Source organism: Hippopotamus amphibius, chromosome 6 (genome assembly GCF_030028045.1).
Source record: "Hippopotamus amphibius kiboko isolate mHipAmp2 chromosome 6, mHipAmp2.hap2, whole genome shotgun sequence".
Taxonomy (NCBI): Eukaryota; Metazoa; Chordata; class Mammalia; order Artiodactyla; family Hippopotamidae; genus Hippopotamus; species Hippopotamus amphibius.
In genome coordinates, this window is record NC_080191.1 from 114,802,951 (window position 1) to 114,822,772 (window position 19,822).

At 49.9% G+C, this 19,822-nt stretch overlaps 1 protein-coding gene across 1 annotated transcript in view; it reads right to left on the minus strand.

The window, feature by feature from the left end:
- The window catches only part of SLCO2A1 (solute carrier organic anion transporter family member 2A1), a 76,858-nt gene that overhangs the window by 45,741 nt on the left and 11,295 nt on the right, over positions 1 to 19,822 (minus strand). The window lies entirely within an intron of this gene.

Sequence of the window (19,822 nt, forward strand, 5' to 3'; positions counted from 1 at the left end):
CCCCAGACATCACTCTATGAAGAAGCCCTGTCTTCCCTGCTCACAGGGGGTCCACATGGTGGTGTTCCAGCCGACAACTCCAGTTAAAGTTTCAGCTTGCTGCCAGCATCAGTGGCCAGACATGTTACTGAGAGAGCCTTCAGAAGATTCCAGCCTTCGATGCCAAGCGGAGCAAAAGTGAGCTGTCCCCACCAAGCCTTCCATAGATGGAAGATCCGTGAGGCAACTAAACGTTGCCATTGTTTTAAGCACTAAATTTAAGACTGCTTTGTTATGTAGTACTAAAGCTAGAACACACTGTCCTTCAAACTTCATCAAGGTCACACTACCCCACAGCATGCTCCTTATCTGATCTGTGCTCACAGTCTGAACAAAATCATCTTGCCCGTCTTTGCCTGGATAACCCTTCAGTGGCCCCGCTTTGTCCAGCATGGGGCTCAGGTATGTCTAGTTCAAGGGAGCTTTTGAAAATCCAGGCACCTGATGCTGACTTCTGCGCAGAGGCATCTTGATGGCTTGGCACATGCCTGGCACTCAGGGCGACATCCAGCAGAGGATAAGGGCTGTCATAAGAGCCTGGGTGGGGGGACCCGGTGAAGGCTGGACCGAAGCCCAGGGCAGCGGGGAGGTGGGGAGGGGCTGCTCAGACGCTCCTGCAGAGGTTGAATTGACAAGGCTGTCACTGACCCCGGGGGGGAGAAGAGGGGCAGCGTTTCCAGCCTGAGGGCCAGGAAGGGGGCAAGGCCATGTGCGAGACAGGGGCCCAGGAGGAGGAGTGGAGATGGAGGGGGCGGACAGCAAGTTCATGTCTGGAACACCCGAGTTTCTGAGCATAAAGCTCAGGAAAGGCCAGTCTCTCTCCAACCAAGTCAGTAATGAATTAACAGGAGTGACTAATCTCTCCTGAGTTCCCCAGTAGTCTCCTGGGAGGAAGGTGAGTATAGTTGGGGAAAAACCTGTCTCAGATCTTTTCCTGAAAGATATGCCTTTGCTTTTTCCAGTAAATATAAAAATCCCTTCAGACATGAGGTGGAAGGCTGCACCTAGAGCCAGAGGGCACCCTCCTCATCCCACACCCCCCAAAGAGCCAACCGCACCACCAGCTTTCGGCCACTACAGTCCTGTCAGGTCGGGGTGCCTGATGCGTGCCCCGGCAGAAGTGCTGGCGTGTATCTGAGCCCCCAGGTTCCAGTGGATTCAGCAGATGAAGGGGAGTGAGATCTGTGGCTGCAGGGGTGGGGGGAAGTTGGGCAGAAGATGCCAGGTAAAGAGAAAGAAGTGGATGGATGGTTCCAGCAGAACTTTCTGGCCTGAGCCGCTCAGGGTCACAGCCATCTGGTCCCACCTACTGAGCTTATGTGGGCAGGACCCAGGCTGCTCACACTTACCAAGTACCCACTCCACGGTCAGCATGACACGCAGCAGCAAACACTCGACACGGTGCAGGACAGATAGAAATCCATCCCTCGCGAGAACATGGGGCTTATGAGCACAAGCAGATGGATGGGTGGGAGAAGGAAAGGTTCGCTCACCCTCCACCACCATTGACACAGTGTAGTGTTCTGGGACTTGAGAGTTTGGGTTTGGGAGTCAAACAAGACAAAGTTCACATCCTGACTGTAAAGAAGGGCATGACCTTCGGCTACATATTTGACCCTCTGACAGCAGTTTCCGCACTAGTAAACGGGAGCTGTGATAATACCTGTTCCTGCTGCCTTGTGAGGCTTGCAGGAGAGAGTCTGTGTTTCAAGGCCTGGTGCCCTGCCTGGCCCACAGTGAGTGCCCACATTCTGGAGGGATATTTAATAAGTCCAGGCTTCCTCCACTCCCTCCTCTTGCCCAAATAATTGAAGGTCTCCGCTGCTTTCACGTCTCCTGTGGCATGAAACCTCTAGGACAGAATTTCCCACAATATGTTAGGAAGATCCACCACTTGTTTCAGATGACTCCAAGTTCAAAGGATTCCCAGGAGAAAAAAGTCTGGAAAACCTGCATGCTATAATCCTCCCTTGTGAATATTTACAATTCACATTAGCATATTAAAGGCTCTAAGAAAACCTTCAGTAAAGACCAGCTTAGCTTTGTTTTACCCAACTTTCTTCATAGCTTCTTTAGCCATGTAACCCCCTGTATGTATATAAAACAGATTCTACATGCTGCAGATTGTAGCTTGGGGAAAGATTCCATGTACCTTTTAAAAGTAGCTTATGGTAGAATCTGGGTCTTGAGATTTCTTCACAAAAGGAAAAGAAAACAAAGATGTATTACCTGGGCTGTATTATCTTTTTAAAAATAGCATGCCAGCATTTCTATCTCCTCACTCTACTTTTTTCCTTTTTCATAGCAATTATTGCTTCTTAAAATTACATCATGCATTTGACTTCTCACTTATGGACATCTACCCCTACCAGAATGCAGACTTCACAGAGGAAAGATGACGTGTGCTTTTTAAGATACCACATCTCCGTTGTCTGGAACGATGCCTGGTCCTTAATTGGGGCTCATTCATTGTCAAGTGAATGAATATGTCTTCAAATAGTCCAACTGATGAACCCTCTTCCAGAATATACATCAAAGTAGCCACTTAGGAAGCCACAGATTTGTTCCAATGATCTGTCCTCAATCATTATAAATTCCCCCTTCAGTATTGCTTTTAATTAGTCTACAAGCCATGAAGTTTACAAGGCACACACATCATTTGTTACCGAATGCTAACAGATATATATGGAACCGAAAGAAAAAAACAGTACTGACGAACCTAGTGGCAGGGCAAGAATGAAGACACAGATGTAGAGGACGGACTTGAGGACACAGGTGGGGAAGGGGAGGCTGGGACGAAGTAAGAGAGTAGCATTGACATATATACACGACCAAACGTAAAACATGAGGCTAGTGGGAAGCTGCTGCAGAGCACAGGGAGATCAGCTGGGTGTTTTGTGATGATCTAGAGGGGTGGGATAGGGAGGGTGGCAGGCAGGCTCAAGAGGGAGATATATGTATAAATACAGCTGATTCACTTTGTTGTACAGCAGAAACGGGCACAGCAGTGTAAAGCAATTACACTCCAATAAAGATCTGAAGGAAAAAAAAGATTATTGAGGCCAAGTGATAGAAATATGGCCCAAGTTAAAAAAAAACATTTGTCAGTTTAGCTGCCTCACTTACTTACTGGGCTCAGCTCAAAATCATTTTTGGATACTTCTAAACTCAAATTAAAAAGTTAAAGATTTGCATTTATGTATGAAGAGACTTTCTGGAGTGGTAAAAATATTTTATATTTTGATTGTGGTGGTATTTACACAGGTGTATGCATTTGTCAAAACATCAGTCATTTAAAATATGTGCACTTTGTTATATGTAAACCATTCCTTAATAAAGTTGATTTAAGAAAAATCTGATTTTAAAAAGATCTGCAACCAGGAAGGTATTCAAAATAATGTGCTGAGGCTTTGAAGGGAATTCCACAAACAGTTTTAAGAAAATACTATAAGCACAGGCAATGTGATTGGAATAAATCTGTTTATTGAAAGGGTTCACTCTGAAATCATCAAAACCCATGTAAATATCTAAGTGTGTGTGTGCTAATGCAAACATCTAGGTTTTCTTGTGTGCGTTCGCGCATGTGTGTGTGTGTGTGTGTGTGTTAAAACTGTACACGTCTTTAGGCACATCTCGTAGAAGAAAGCCTGAAGGGAATGTTAATGTGGGGGGAACAACATTCTTACAGGGTGTGGTGGGCGGGAAGCTCTAAAACTTCTAACTGTTCATGTTCACAGCTCTATTCTTTTTCCAATCTTAACAAACATGAAGAGGAAGTTCGAAGAGGAAGGAAGCAAGGAGATTGGAGTGGTCATGAAGATCTTTCTTTAACAAAGAGCTCTCTTTTTACCACCTTTGCCAAAGAGCTAAGAAAGGCTGAAAAGATGCTGAGATGCCAGTGAAGTTTCAGAGTGGGGCCCCAGGCCCCAGCCAAGCTTCAGCGCTCTAAGCAAGAATGTAAGTAAGTAAGTAAATAAGCAACAATAAGGGTAAATCATTCCGACAAGGAGTGAAAGCCTCACAGCTCAGGCTGAATGAGAAAGGGTCAGAGTCCAGCCTAGCCGTGGTTTCCTCTGCTCTACGTGTTCATGACCCTCTTTTCCAAACTAAACATTAGAACTATGATCTAAGGCAGCTAATCAGAGTTACAGGGACACTGGGAGAAGTTCTGAAATGTGGTCCCCACAGGGTTATTGCCTGTTTAACCACTGACTCTGCTGTCAACCAACTCTGATTTTGTCCACACGCATACTGATGAAGGCAAAACTCTAGGAAATTCAGCTGATGTCTTATGTCCACGAGGATGTGATGTCTGTGATAGTTTAACACACTTAGGGAGCCCAGGAGTGGGAAGAAAGCCATTCAGGAGCAGGAGATGGGGCTGGACTAGAACACAGGCTGTGACCTCCCAGTTTGGAACAATGCTCCAATTTGGCAGATGTCAGCAGTCTAAATCAACTATTCTTCGGAAGGAAGGAGGGAAGGAAGGAAAAGGAGGGAGGGAGAGAGAGAAGAAAGAGAAAAGAAGAGCTCAGGGAAACCTTAATCTCACCCTGCCCAGCAGTGTAGGGAGAGCTCAGCAGCAGTGTAGGGAGAGCTCAGAGGAGCGCAGAGGGCCTTCTGAGTGAGAAAGGAGACTCCCAGGTGCTTCTGCTCCTCCAACTTCTGCGTGTCAAAATTTGGCCCCAGAGTCCATGAGGTTCCTCCTCTCTGGGCTGGAGCGGACTGCGGCCGGGAGGCAGGGACAGCCGGAGGCTCACATGTCTCTCGGACAGCACCACAGAGGCCCAGCCAAGGTGATAACCCAGCTGGGTTTGAGCCACGCTGGCTTTCAGAAGCTCCTTTGCACGGTCAGCTGGAATCCCTCCTACTTAATCATAAACCCACTTACATTTATTTTCACTTTTTCATTTTTTTTCTTTTATTTTGAATCATTGTATCACACGCGCATGTTTTAAAAAATTAAGTAATATGGAAGGGCTTAGAATGAAAAGGCCAGCCCTGCTCTCAGCTGGAGCCCACCACCAGTACTGCAGTCCAGGGACAATCACCTCTGTTTTTAGAGTTTCTGTTGATTACATCCACGCATCTCAAAATAATGTTCTTGTTCTGCAATTTCTCGATTTATCACTTTTGACTGTGTGCCCCGATAGGAGAGGATTTGGCTCACTTATTCAGGTCCCACCCCCTCCCTATTCCTCCCAACTTTTAATAGTTTTATCAGTTGTATCCTTACTGGATGGCTTCACTTTGTGGCAAACAAGCTAGGAGCCAGGAGCAGGGCTTCCCCCCAGGCACACACCCGCACCAGCTGACAGTCCCTAGGTTCCTGGAGAGAAGGCTGCTTGTGCTTTCCCGGGGGGGGGCTGCTCCGTATTAACCCCTCGGGTTCAGCTCCATGTGTCATCTCTGCCTTTTGCCACCCCTGCCAGCTCTGAGTCTGCTGCTGTCCAGGGCTGTGCCAAGTCCCAGGTCCACGGGCTCCCCCACTGTCAGCCCCACCCACGCCGTCCTGCCCTCTGCTTCATCCATCGACACTTCCCCACTGCCTTCCATCTTGCTGAAATTATTGGACCGCTTCATCTACTCAAATCCGTCTCCCTTTCTTCTTCCTGTTATTGGTTTTCACCATGTTTGAATTCATTGCTCTCGTCCTAATGAGGGTGTCGGAGATGAGGGAAAACAAACATGTGCTCAGTCTGCCATTTTGAACTATGAACCCAATCTACCTCCTGATGCGAAGGCTAGCAAAAAAAGTAATAATTCTGTCCCCACTTTTTCAACGGGAAAAAAGAGTGTGTACATGTCAGTGGACTAAGTAGTCAAACCAAAAAGTATACCCAGGCCCTCCTCCACAACTCCCCTCCCTCACCCCCCAGGACACTAGTGCATGCATCCAGACACCTCATTATTTGACTAGAATGTTCTAAAGTGGTTGGTGTGTCTCCAACAGAAGGCACATGGCTGGAGAATGGTGCTGGCTTGGGATGTCTCCCCATCTCCACTTAAATATTTCTATTTTTTTTAGTGTCTCTATTCTCATAGCCCATTCTCAGTCTTGGCTGAAAGTTCACCAAGGGTAAGACCTGGGAGGTAAGGCTCAGGGCTCAAGAGGCCCTAATGCAGTGGAGACAGCGAAGGAAACTCAGAAAGGGTGACTCCTGGCTGTTTCCCAATGACCTCAGAGAGGCAGCATCTGAAAAGGGAGGAGGGTCTGTGGGTTGGCTCCTCTGAGGCCCCTCAGAGCTGGAGGGGAGAAGGGATCCTTACCCCTGTCCTGCCAAAAGAAGAAGGAAGCAAAGCAAAGATATGTCCTGGAATGAAGGCCTCCTTCAGCCAGTCAGCCTGCTTACCCCTCCTGTACCTTCAGCAGGGTGTGACTTTGGATCTGAACCATGGCCCGGTGGCCCCAAAGGGGAACGTCTCTTTTAAGAAGTGATTCAGGAAATCAAGTCTGTTCCTATGCAGGAAGAATGCCTGAACAAGATAAAGTTCAGAGATTCAAAATAGCCCGCCTAGGGTCAAAGTTGGTGGTAGCCACAGCAGCAGGAAAAAAGGTATCTTTAGTATCATCCATATTATTATGAACTAGAAAAATGCTTTGCTAAGACACAGTCCTGGGGGCCTTTGGAAGTATAAAAATCAGAACGATCTAAAAAAAACACAGGTTTTCCTTACAGCTTCCTTGCTCCCTAAGACGGCAGTGGCCAGGCTAGAGAGCTGGGGTGGGATCCTGCCTGGGCAGGGAGGCCGGCTGAGCTGGGCCCCTGATGGTGCCTCTGCCCAGTGCAACTGTTCTTTCCAGTGCCCCCCTGCCAGCCTCCACTGTCCACACAGTGGCCTTCCTGTCCAGCAGTTTCTCCTAATACGACGGAGAAAGGCCATCTCTGAGGTCTGCGGGAGCTGCTCCAGGGAGGACTGGAGCCTCAGTGGAGGCCAGGAGCCCACCAGAAACCACCACAGGCCCAGAGGACCACGGCACTGAAGCAGCCTCTCCCACTGTTCACACTCCTGGAGGGCGGGGCGGGGCTGGCCAGGTACATCTCGGAGCCAGGTCACCAAGGAATTGGGTTAGACCGGGATCTTTCAGCTCTTTTTTAGTTTAGTCCACTCAGCCTAGAAAAAAAATCTCATCTGATGGCCTCTGGGTAAGAGAAAATTGAACTGGACACTGGAAGTCCCAATCCACATAATTCTGTAGTTTTTGTTGTTATTGTGAGCTAGGAAAGGCCTCTGACAAGACCGAGTCCTGAGGGCCCTTGGAAGTATAAAGATGAGCACTACATGTAAAGAAACATGTGGATTTCCATGGCAGCAGGCTTGCTGGAAGGGACAGGGCCACGGAAAAGGGAGGCAGACATGCTTCCTAGCTCCTAAGACCAGTAATCCTCAAACGCTTTTGGCTGTTGTTGTTTTGCTTTGTTTTTGACCCTGTCCAAAGCTCAGCCCAAGGAATGAGGAAGGCAGATGGCTGGATCAACCTGGTGGCATTTGTGGGTAAGTTGAAAGAGCAAAGGTGAGAGACTGCCTGAGGTGGCCAGGACATGTGGTTTGGGCTTTAGAAATCACAGATTTAAAAAAAAATTCTGGAAGAGATGAAACATGAGCCCCTGAGACTGGATGAATTCATCAGATTAGCTAGAAGCCTGATGCTCAAAGTTTCCCAGAAAAATAAAAACTTTGAAACAAAATCAGTATTGACATTTATGTAAATATGTGTTCAAATTCTTCTTCAGAAATTTCAAAAGTCACCTTTTTTTTTTTTTTAAAGTCAGAGAAGCTTTCCTTGATGAAAAACAAGTGCCTTTTGTCTTTTTTGGAAGTTGGCACATGAGAAATTTGTTAGGTGAAATAAAGGCACCATTAGGGAAACTGCTTTGAATCTATTTATGGAAGGAAAAGAACATTCAAACTGTGTGAATATAGAAACTTCACCTATTTCATATTCTTCTTATTCTTTGTGCACAAGATGGGATGTTAATATTTTCCCTCACCTTCCTGAAGGGTGTGTAGGTTAAGCCCTTCCCTTCCTGCCCTCAAGGAAGGGGAGGTTAGTTTTTCAGAGAGAGAGAAAGTGGAGTGTGGGGATGTGGTATCAGAAGAGCCCAGGACCCCGGCAACTGCTCCCTGGGAAGCCGGCCAGGAAGGAGGGACCCCGCGGCCCAAGAAGGCCGGCTCATGGCCACTGGGAAGCACTGACGGGCTATTTTTCTCATCTTGTTTGTTTAATAATTAATTGCCATCTTCCAGTTTGTTGGTCACGCTGTATCTTCTGCATCGGGCTATCTGGCACATAATAAATGTTCAATAAATACCTGCTGCATAAAGTGAATCCTCTTACCACCCTGAGAGGCAAACATGATTCCGCTGGTTTATGGAAGAGGAAACTGAGGTTCAGGGAAGCTTACAAAATTCTCACATTGCACAGTTAGTAAGTGGTAGCAGCTGACTGATGCCAAGTCGCACCCTCATTCTGCTCCATCCAGCAGCCCAATTGCATGAGCGTTTGGGCAAAGAAGGCATCATTGAAATTGTTTCCACCAAGATAGCCAGTTACCTAACTGCCAAATCCAGTGGGCTCTGCAATGACAGCTTTACTCAAGTCCTGCAGCACCTGACATGCCTGTGTCCCTTCACCATCTGTGATGTCATTGCCACCCCCGAGGTCTTGCAGCCTCTCTAAGTGTTCCTCCTTAGAAATTCTTGCAGGAGCTCTTTCCTGCCACCCCACCCGAGGTTCCGTCCTCAGCCCCCTTGCCCGTGTCTCTGCACACGCTCACCCTGGGCGTCCTACTCGTCCATCCCAGAGGTCATCCTCGGCTGTGTGCTGGAGCCTCCAGTCCATCGCTAGGCTGCAGACCTCCCTCCTCAAGCCCCTGCTTCCCATGCCATTCAACTTTACTCCCAACGATCAGTATCGGAAATTCACACTCCAAACGACTATCCTTACCCTTCACCGCCTCCTCTGGATGCCAGTTCTCGCCCTGGTGCTTCAACCCCCAAACCAAGGCTTGAACCCACACCGCGTCTCCACCTCCACTGCTGCCTCCCATCTAGACACCGTCAGAACCCACCTGGCCACTACCACAAGTTCCTACCCTTTCCCCAAGCCCACTCCTCCTTCCAATCTATTCTTTAACCAGCAGCCAGAGTGATATTTTAAAACTTTGAGTATAACATTCACCAAAAAAAGGCACAAGTCATAAGGGCACAGCTTGATAAAACATCACACGTCAAGGACACGTGAGGGACTAGAACCCAGATTGAGAAACAGAACATTTCCGGCTTCCCAGACGCCCTCGAGTGCCCTCTCGGTCACCCCCTCCTCTCTAGGGTAGCGACTCTCCTGGCCTCTAGCAGCACAGGTTAGTTTGCCAGTTTTGTACTTTACAGAAATACAGTCATATAGTGTGTCAGCGTGATCTTCTGAAGATGGAGATCAGAGCCTGTCATGACCTGTGAAAAAACCCTCCAATGGATTCCCACCAGCTCAGATCAAAATCAAGCAGAGCCTGCAGGGCTCTCCCTGTTCCAGCTCCCATCCACCACCATGGCCTCTCCTTGGGTATTAAGCTACCGACATTCGGTCTGGGGTAACAGGCGGTTGACATGTGCAGCTGGGTGGAAAACACATGGCCCATGTGAGATGATGTGTTGCCTCAGAGCCTTTGGGGGTGGTGGCATTGTCTACCGGCTTGCGGTCGGAGGGGGGAGCCCTTCATTCCCACCCCTCCCTTGCTTAGCTTCCGCTCACCTATCTCTATGATGGCAAAGAACGTCCCTCCTGTGACACATTTCCCACTGTTCCTTCGTGGCCTTGAGCCCAGACTGCAATTACAACCACCTTGCGTGTCTGGCGCCCTGCGGCAATCCTGGCACCCAGCACAGAGCTGTCGCCAGCCAGCGGGGCGGAGGAGGGAAATGACACCGGAAGCATGGCCGCTACTTTACGAGGAAGAGGCGATCTACTCGGCAAGTATCTGCTGATGAACAAATCAACAGGAAGGAATGAATTTCAGGGAATGACACCACCAGTTACACAGGCACCTCTAAGCCATAAGTAAGTGGATGTAAAATTATCAAAGTGGATTGTGAATTCCTTGAAAAAATAGGTTGCTTGTTTTTTCCCTTTTATTGTGCCCATTTATCTCCCAAGGAGATAAATCAATTACTTAGCAAACCCTCGTAAATTCTTTCACTGTCATCAGGGTGATAGGTAGGGCCAGCTGCACATCAGAGCTCCCAAACATCTCCGTTTAGAGAAATGAAACCCTGGACTCATGTTCACCTCTTGGCCCTGCCAGGTTTTTTAGCAGAAAAGAGACTGGAGACACACTGAGCAGTGAGGAGGGGGTGTGTCCCCCAAGGCTACCCAGCGAGGAGTCTGAGGTTCCGTCTAGAACAGTGGGCACCCCGATGGGACAAGAGAGGAGCCCTCGCTCAGGGCAGCCCCGCCCCGCAGCCTGTGCCCACCCCCCCCACGGGCTGCCGAGTTCCTGATGAACGACAGCATGCCCAGCCCCATCAGAGCCACCGTGGAGGTCTGGGAACCAGGCTTCGAGAAACCGTAATAGAGTCAAAGACAGCAGACGCCTGAGATGAGGGCGGGCCCGCCGCCCACCAAGAGGCCAAGGCACAGGCGTGCAGGGACGCTGCGATGCTGAGTCTGCTCCGCGTCACGCGGGCCCCCCTCGCTGGCCGCTCTGATGTCAGAGCGCCTCCTGAGGCTGTGGCCTTCCGGAGCTGCAGGGATGCAGCAGGCAGGCGTGCCCTGTCACCACCCCCACCACGCACCCTCACAGATGTGGGGGCTCCACTGTGACAGGCTTCTCCTGCAAAGAAGCATCCTCACAACCCATCCTGATCACCCTGGCACTCCCCTGCCCGCTGGGAGTCCCAATGTTCACAACCACGGCTGTTCTCACAGGTGCCTGCTTCCTTCCAAGACCCCACCAAAAGCAATGGCAGCTCCCTGAAAACGCCATCCCAAGGGGAGAGGTCCCTGGCAGCCAGGGTAAGATGTTCAGAGCAGATCGTCGCTGCACAGGATAATCGCCACACTTCGGCATGCCCCGCCTCTGCTTTTCTGGCGGCAGGTGGAAGGGTGGCTGGAGGAAAAGGCTTTGTTCGACATTCAAACCTCTCTGTCCCATCAGATGCCTCAAGAGGATGACGTGTCCTCCCTAAGTGCTAAGCGCAAATCCAGATCCCACCACCCGTGCTCTTGGAGATCCCTGGAGGGGCGTGGAACCTGCTGGTCTCGCTTCCCCACTGATCGGTGAGTCAAAATACCAAGGATATTGACCCAAAGAACTACACCACCTACAGATGACTCTGGCAGGGAAGCTGGAACGTCTGTCACCATCACGCCCTATGGGGCTGCATGCACTTCCCACAAGGCCCTCCCCCCCCCCCCCAAGGTGGTCCACCAGCATCCTTGTTATGATGCTCACGACTGATCTCACCTCTCTCTCCACCCTACTCCCCCTGCCTCTGCTAAGGGCATTTTCTATCACCTGTACCACCCCTGGCCTCTTTGCTGGTATTGCAAGCTGAATTGCATCCTCCAGAAAGATATGTCAAAGGCCTAACCCCTGGTACCTGTGAATGCGATGTTTTTTGGAAATAGGGTCTTTGCAGATATAATCAAGGTACGGTGAGGTCATACTGGCTTAAGGTGCGCCTTAATCCAATGATGGGTGTCCTTAAAAGAAGAGCAAATTTGGATACAGAGACACAGGAGGCAGAGAATGGAGTGATGTGGCCACAAGCCGAGGATCTCTGGCAATAACCAGAAGCACACCGTTGGTCCTCTTCCCTTAGTTCAGTGACAGAATCCTGTTCCTCTGGCCCAGATGTCCCCAGATGACCCTACTAGAAACCTGGTTCACCTCTCCTGGGCCCACCACACTTCCTCCTGCAGCTCCAGGGAGAGTCTGTGCTCACCTGCTCTCCAGGTGACTGAAGACGCAGGTTGCTTTATTTTTCAATTGTTCAAGTCCCTCCAAATTCACGCAGCTATTTTCTGAATTCCTCTATTACTCATCAGTGTCCTCTGTGGACAGACACCGGGATGGCCGAGGCCTCCTGCGCTGGTGACCCATTTCCTGCCTCAGCCCCTCCCACCTGTGATTTATTGCCTCTGGGTCCCAGCCCTCTGCCCTGGGGGCCCCCTTCTCACCCCCAGACTCTTCTACCTCCTGTCCACACCTGGAGGGGCCTGACCGCTCATGTCCCCTGAAAATTTTCCCCAAATGCACAGACCTTTCCTCTGTGGGAGCCAACTAGTTACAGGGAGTCCGCATGGAATGAAGGGGTCTTCGTTCTCTACACAAGCTGAAACTGCTTCCCCTCCTTCCTTTCGAAGCTGTCCTGTAGGTGCCCTGCCTTCTCGGCTGATGGCAAATTCTCACAAGTGGCAGCGTCCGTCTGCAGGCATTTCTCCATATTCTCTAACGTCTACCCACCAGTTTTTCTAGACCTTGTGAGAGACAGAACTCCAGATGGACTGGCTTTTCCTGACTTGCTCTAAACCTGAGCCTGCAGCACTCAGGCCTGAAGAGGCCTCCTCCCCTTGCACGGCTGGCTCAGCCACAGCCCCGTCACCCTGAATTTGTCTACTCCTTGAACACGGCCCTCTTCATCCAGGTTACGACTCCTTGTGCGTGATGTCCCATGCCTGGAACATTCTCCCTTGCCTCCTTGCTGGCCTGACTCCCCTGTCAAGCCCCGTGTGAACATCACTTCCCCAGGAAGCCTGCCTGGTCACTTACTTAGGCTACCCCCTGCTGACACATGCCCCTACAGGAACTCGTGGACCCCTCTCTCTGATGCCATCACACTCGTGATTCCAAAGCAGTGATTCTGAGATGTGCTCCCAGAGACCCTCATTTACTTCAAAACACACACAAGTCAAGACTTATCCTTCTCTGGAGGCTACGTCTCCCTATGAAGACTGAAATGGGGCCTCCCTCTGGCAAATGTGCAGTCACAGTTTATAGTTCCCTTGGCTTGGACAGATCTTATTGGGGGGGGGGTGTGGTGGGGGTACATTATTGCTGTTTTTGCCCAGAAGGAACATTTGAAGGAATGTGATAAGCAAATATTTATTGACTATCATTATGGACCAAGCATATTCCAGGGGAGACCAAGCAGGGCGCGACTTGCAATAACATCAGGTACGTGCACACAACAGTAGCAACTACTTTCAAGGCGATGTGGCAGATGCCAGAGGAGCAAAATAAGCAATGGTGCCGGGGTGCCCGGAATACACGAGGGTGAGGGAGGGGTCCCTGGAGAAAGTGAGGTCGGACCTAGGTCTTTGAGGACGAGGAGAACGTCAGAAAGTGGAGAGGGAAAAAGGGGCCATCTTAGGTCCCGGAGGCAAGATGGGGAGTGGAAAAACACAAGTGTGATGAGGGGTCAGGAAATGATCTGGTTCGTCTGAGAAAGTTCTGGCTAAGTGAGAGGAGAAAACCAAGTCAAGTAACGATTGGTGCCTGAGAGGAGTCACAGCATTTTCTCTCTCTGACTATCACCGATGACTTCTGAGCAGGGATAATGCATGCCAAACATTTTTAGAAAGGTTAATCGGTAACAAAGTAGAGGCAGGGAGGCCAATGAAAGACCTTGGGACAAGGTCGAAGAAGCCTCTAGTCAGGGGGTGGCAGTGGACAGAGGATGTCAGCGGGGAGAAGGTCATGACCTGATGACTAAGGAAAAGTGGGGGATGGTGAGTGAGCATCTGAAGACCAAGGAAAGGGAAGCAAGGAGCTCAAAAGACAACGGGGAGCAGGGTGACTGGTGGGAGGCAGAGGTGGGCTGTGGGGCCGGGGGGAAGACCCAAGTGGACACCGAGGGAGCCACCCCTGGTGTCAGGCTAGCTGGCAGGTGCCTCTAGGGAAAGATACCCTTGCTTCTGACAGCTGTTTAACCCCACACCCAAGAAGAAAGGAGAAGATCCCCTCTGGACTGTACAGAATCCAAGAACTAATTGCTACATTAAAATGGTGATCCAGTAGCTACTATTCATTCATTCTTGAAATGAATCCCCCTAGGGCTTTATGTTGGCACTCTTTGAGAAGGCCGAAGCCTTGGGAAGATGTCCTGTCCTATTACCTCTGTTATCTTCTGCTCCTCTCCCAGAGGCCAGAGCCTCATGCCTTGTTAGACTTCACACAGGGGCAAGTAGCCATCTATAAGACGGATGGTTTGCCTGCAACGGAGCCCCAGGGATATCTCCTAACAGACCTTCACTTGCTAAATTTGCAGAAGAATCAGGAGGACAAAGGGGACTTTGATAAGCCTCCTTGGGACATGTGAATTCTGACTTGAAAGATAAAGGGTCTGGCGCCTGACAGAGGCTATTTGATTTCTAACCACATAAACGATTTGGTCCAAGTCCAGTCTTTTGTCTAGTCTTTAGTGGGCAGAAGTCTGCCCGTCTGGTCCCCTTCTCCAGGGATGGGCAGCTTTGTCACTGAAGGCTGCATCAGGATGCAGGTGGTCAGGGCATCTACTTGGTCTTCTGTGGTCACCCCAGCCAGCACAGTGCCCTGGGACATCTTTGCCCCAATGAGCCTCCATTCCAGCTCTACTCTCTACATCACTTCAACTTATTTCTGGATTTTTCTGGGCTGAGGGCTGCTCCTTCGGGGGCCTTACCTCTTGGACTTTCCTGTGTGCCTCCCAAGGTGTTCCCCTTGCCCTCCACCCTGCCTGCCTTCCTCCCCCCTCTAGTCCTCCGATCAGCAAGGAGCGGGGAAGAGCAAAACACAGTTGTGGGACCAGAAGAGGGAAAGGCAGAAGAAACTGGGTGGGATCCAGCCTTCGGATGACAGGAGAGTGTTTCAGTCAGCACCGCAGAAAATGCCCAAAGCCTTTCTTGGAGAAGTTTCCTCAGGTCCCAGGTTTGGCTTGAGAGAGGAAAGGAAACTGTTACAGGAAAGGTCAAGGCAGGGGCCAGGCGAGGCAGGCTAGCCTCTTTCCCATCAGAAAGCCACGTTTAGGTGAAAGCAGCTAAACATCCTTTCCTGGTACCCACACCCTCCGTCGCTCCCTCCCACCCCTGCCGCCCAGGGCCCCAGGGAGTGACCAGGGCAGTGGGATCTCCGCTGTTGCCGGGAGGGGCCATTCAGGGTGTCAAGGTCTTCTCTGTGCCATGAAATGGCCAGTCTAAACACAGGAAATGAGAGCAGGAGTGGGAGCAGGCGGAAAGCGTGCCAATTCCTCAAATTCCCTGTTTACCTACAGCGAGCTTTAAGCTCTGAATATCATTAGTTAGAACGCCCCTGACCTGGGCTTCTGAGAATATTTGCCATTTCCAAACTACCTGTGGGGAAAAAAGAGACTGAAATGGAACTCAGCCTAGCACAACATGCCTATGTGCCCCAAGCTCCCTGGAGTTTCTCTGAATTCCAACGTGTGGCCACCGTGCTCCTCAAGGTCAAGAAGGCTCTGCCCCACCCACCTCCCTTCCTTTCTCCCCAGGGAGCTGTGGGAGGCCTTTACTGGCTGGTCTGGAATGCTCCCCAAAGTTCCTCCCATCAATTCCTCTCCACATGAGAGACTCATGTTGCCTGGGAACCATTTCAGAATAATATGATTACTTCCCATCAATCACTTTAACAAATACCTTGGGGACAAGAATATCACAGCCATCTCAGTGACCTCTGCTTGTGAATCAGTGCTCTGATATGCGCGTTGCCTTACAGCAGAGATTCTCAGCCTTCAGGGTGCATCAGAGTTGTCCAGAGGGTTTGTTAAAGCAGGGTGCCCCACCTCCAGTTTTGGATTCAGTAGATCTGGGATAGGGCATAAGAATTCACATTTCTAACCAGCTCCCATGTGATGCCATGCTGCTGGTATGGGGACCACATTTCGGGAACCCCCGCCTCAGACTCAAGTAGGTCCCCCTGAACTCCAACCCAAATCCTTCCTTCTGGGCACCTCTTTCCTGGAAACAAGACCCAACCTCTGTGTAAACCCATTTCAAAGGAATCAAGGTAAAACTGAGACAGGCCCTCGATGTCTCTGCCCTCCCCTTGGCCATCTGCCCATCTCGGTACGGGGTCTGCTTGCACAGTGAGGCTAGGAGAGCCCCACAACTAGCTCTGACTGTGTACTTCCATCCGCCTCCCAACTCTTTTGCACATCCCCGCTGCCTTGCCTGGAGCTCTCCACGGCAAGTGCAAGGGAATGTGATTTCATCATCCACACCTGGTCTGTTTGGCTGGACTCTTTCCTGGCAGGTTTCAAGACTCCTGAATGAAATCATCAATAAGCATCTTCAGACGGGGAAAGATTAGTTAAGCAAATACGCGGCGCCTACCAGCTGCAGTCCTGGGAGCAGTGGACGTGAGCTCACCCACCTTTCCAACACCACGGCCGATTCACGTCTACAGCCCAGGAGGCTGTGACCTCAGTGGCAGGTCACAGAACAAATACTGATGGGCAGCGTAGGAAGGGTCATCGAGACGCTGCTGATACGCTGGGCATCTGCTCTGTGTAGCGGAGGGAAACACAGCCTGATCACGGGATTTTCAAACTGTGGGAAGGAGAGGATGGAATGCCCCAATGCAGGTCTCCTTGTGGAAGCTCACCCCTAAGCACACCTTCCTCCCATCAGGAAGAAAGCCCCTCTGCCCCTTCCCCCTTCCTTTTGCAGGCCTATTGCCCAGGGCTCCTCACCTCTCCTTCCTGAAGCCACATTCTGTCCCGTACTTGTCCTGAATGTCACTGCCCTTTGACCCTGGGACAATGCTTCTGATGTGTCAATTTGGCTATGCTGTAGTCCCCAGTTATTCAATCAAATACTAATCTAGGTGTTGGCTGTGAAGGAAGTTTGCAGCTGTAATTAAAATATATAATTTTAAGGAAGGTTATCTTAGATAATCTGTAATCTGGGTGGGCCTGATTTAATTAATCAGAAGGCCTTAAAAGCAGGGGAGAGAGAGAGAGAGAGAGATTGATTCCCCTGAATAGGAGCTTTGGCCCAATGCCTGTGATCATCCTTTCCTGCCTGCCTGCCCCGTGAATTTTGGATTTGCTTATTCATCCCTCACAATTGTATAAGCCAATTCCTTGAAATAAATCTCTTAATGCATAGACATATACATACACGTGGGTGTTTGTATCTTCTGTTGACTCTGGCTTGATTAAACCCTGTAGTAGACAAAATAATGGCCTCCCCAATGACTGTGTACTGATACTAGAACCTGTGAATATGTTACCTTACATGGCGAAAGGGACTTGGCAGATATGATTGAGTTAAGAGTCTTAGCAGAGGGAGATTATCCTGGAGTCTCTGAATGGGTCCAATGCAATCACTAGGCTCCTTATAAGAGGGAGACAGGAGGGTCAGAGCCAGAATAAAAGATGAGAAGGAGATTTCAAGATGCTGAACTTCTGACTTTGAGGATGTGGGAAGTGGCCAAAAGCCAAGGAATGTCGGTGGCCTTGAGAAGCTAGGAAAGGCAAAGAAACAGATCCTTCACTAAAGCCTCCAGGAGCACAGCCTTACCAACATCCTGATTTTAGGTCTTCTGTCTTTCAGAACTCAAGAGAGTAAACCCATGTTGTTTTAAGCCACCGGGCTTATGGTGATTCATTACAGCAGAAATAGTACGATGATACAAACCCTGGTTCTTACCGACCCTCCCCGTCTTCCCCCATTTCAGAGCCTCACTCAGGTTTCTTTTCCCTCAGCAGGACCACTGCCCGCCCTCCCCCGCCACCACCTTTCTGATGGCTCCTGGGGTCTGTTCTCCTCCTCTCCACAGGAAGTCTCAACGGTCTTGTCTGCTCAGTCTCCCTCCTGAGAACAGCACTCCCTCTTGTTTTAGAAAAGGGTACCTATTCAACTACAAGAAGCCCCCAGAGACCCCACCTTGCCTCAGGGCACGTGATCCAGCTGAACCAATGAGAGTCCTGCCCCAGGATTTTTTCAGGTTGGAAGTAAATGAAGGGCAGCAGGTAAGCTGTTTGTTGACCATGACTCGGCCATGAAGAGGACAGAGGTTTACAACAGAAGACAGCAACATTATAGATTACCTATAGAGATATGCCTCTTACCTCTAACAGGGTGGTGGGTAGAGTTTTCCTGGCTCCTTTCTCACCAAGCGACCCAGTTTCATGTGTGACTCTGTGTGCCAGCCCCCCATGTCACCTCTGGTGCCTGCGTGGTTACTAATACCCAATCTGCATCAGGTGTTTCTTGAGGGTTTCTTTACACACGGTCTCCCCTCAACCCCTGCTGGTACAGTCATTGTTTCGGTGTCCAGCTCATTCATCGTTTCCCGCCCCTGAAGATTTCACTTTCTTTCTTGCAGGTTCAGCTCTGTATTCAAATATTTGATGGTGCTCTATTTTATGCAGCAACTCGAGGTATTTGTAGTAAGAGGGTCCCGTGTTATATAAACCTGTCATATTGATGAAAACCACAGTTCACTAGAGTTCTTTATGACCCATCTTATCCCAAATAACCAGAGCCTTTGGAAGACAGGGACCTTGTCTGACACACGGTTGCGATCCCCATGCAGAAGTTAAATGGCAGAAGCATGAAGGTGGCATGTTAGAGTTCAGAGTCCGTGGTCCCAGATGCATCAAGCAGAATCCAGTTCTGTTTCTACCTCCTCCTCCCTCACAAAACCCAGTTCCTTCCTCTCTCATTTGACCCATCTTATAACCTCGTATCTATTTGTGCATCTTCCCCTTGTTTACGTCTCTCGTGAGGGCATGGCCCACACTGTTTTGTCCATTATTGTACCTCCAGTGGTTGATGGTACGTGATCAATTCATTGTGTATGGATTGAATAAGTGAATGAATAAATGCATCTCAGGCAGCCGTCCTGACACCATTTCTGGCCTGGGAGTTCTGAAACCCCTGCTGTTTACAGCATTAGCAGAGTCCTGCTTGCAAACAGTGGGTCACCAAATGACTCAAGGCTCACCAAAATGACCGCATGGAAGCCCACCCAGGGATGTCGCCACATCCTCCCAAGTGTAAAACTCCAGGCTCAGGATCAAACCCTAGGCAGCCCTTAGCAGATCCTGTCCCAGCCTCTGTCCTCACCGCCTTCGCCTCAGGCCCACTCTTCCTACATGGCACGGAGCAGATCAGGTACACTCACTTCCCTAAGATGTGTGGCCAACCCTTAGGGCTGGATTCCCAAGCTCTGAGCCAACCCTTGGGAGTGGGCATCCGAAGAGCAGAGAGGCCTTCCCAGACAGAAACACTTCTCAATCTTCCCAGAAAAGAAAATGCTCCATAGTTTTGCCTCTCTCTCTCCTTTTTTTTTAAAAATAAATTTATTTATTTATTTATTGGCTGCATTGGGTCTTCGTTGTGCATACGGGCTTTCTCTAGTTGCGTTTCTACTAGTTTCTCTAGTAGAGTGGGGGCTACTCTTTGTTGAGGTGTGTGGGCTTCTCATTGCAGTGGCTTCTCTTGTTGCGGAACACAGGCTCTAGGTGCGAGGGCTTCAGTAGTTGCAGCACACGGGCTCAGCAGCAGTGGCTCATGGGCTCTAGAGCACAGGCTCAGTAGTTGGAGTGCCCAGGCTTAGTTGCTCTGCGGCATGTGGGATCTTCTAGGACCAGTGATCCAACCCACGTCTCCTGCGTTGGCAGGTGGATTCTTAACCCCTGTGCCACCAGGGAAGTCCCTGCCTCTCTTTAAGAGTTAAAGTATTGTTATCTGACTTCACCTCCATCACTGAGGAGCCATAAGACTCAAAATAAGTGATGTAAAAATGCAGCGGGGACAGTGATGGGCACAGGAATG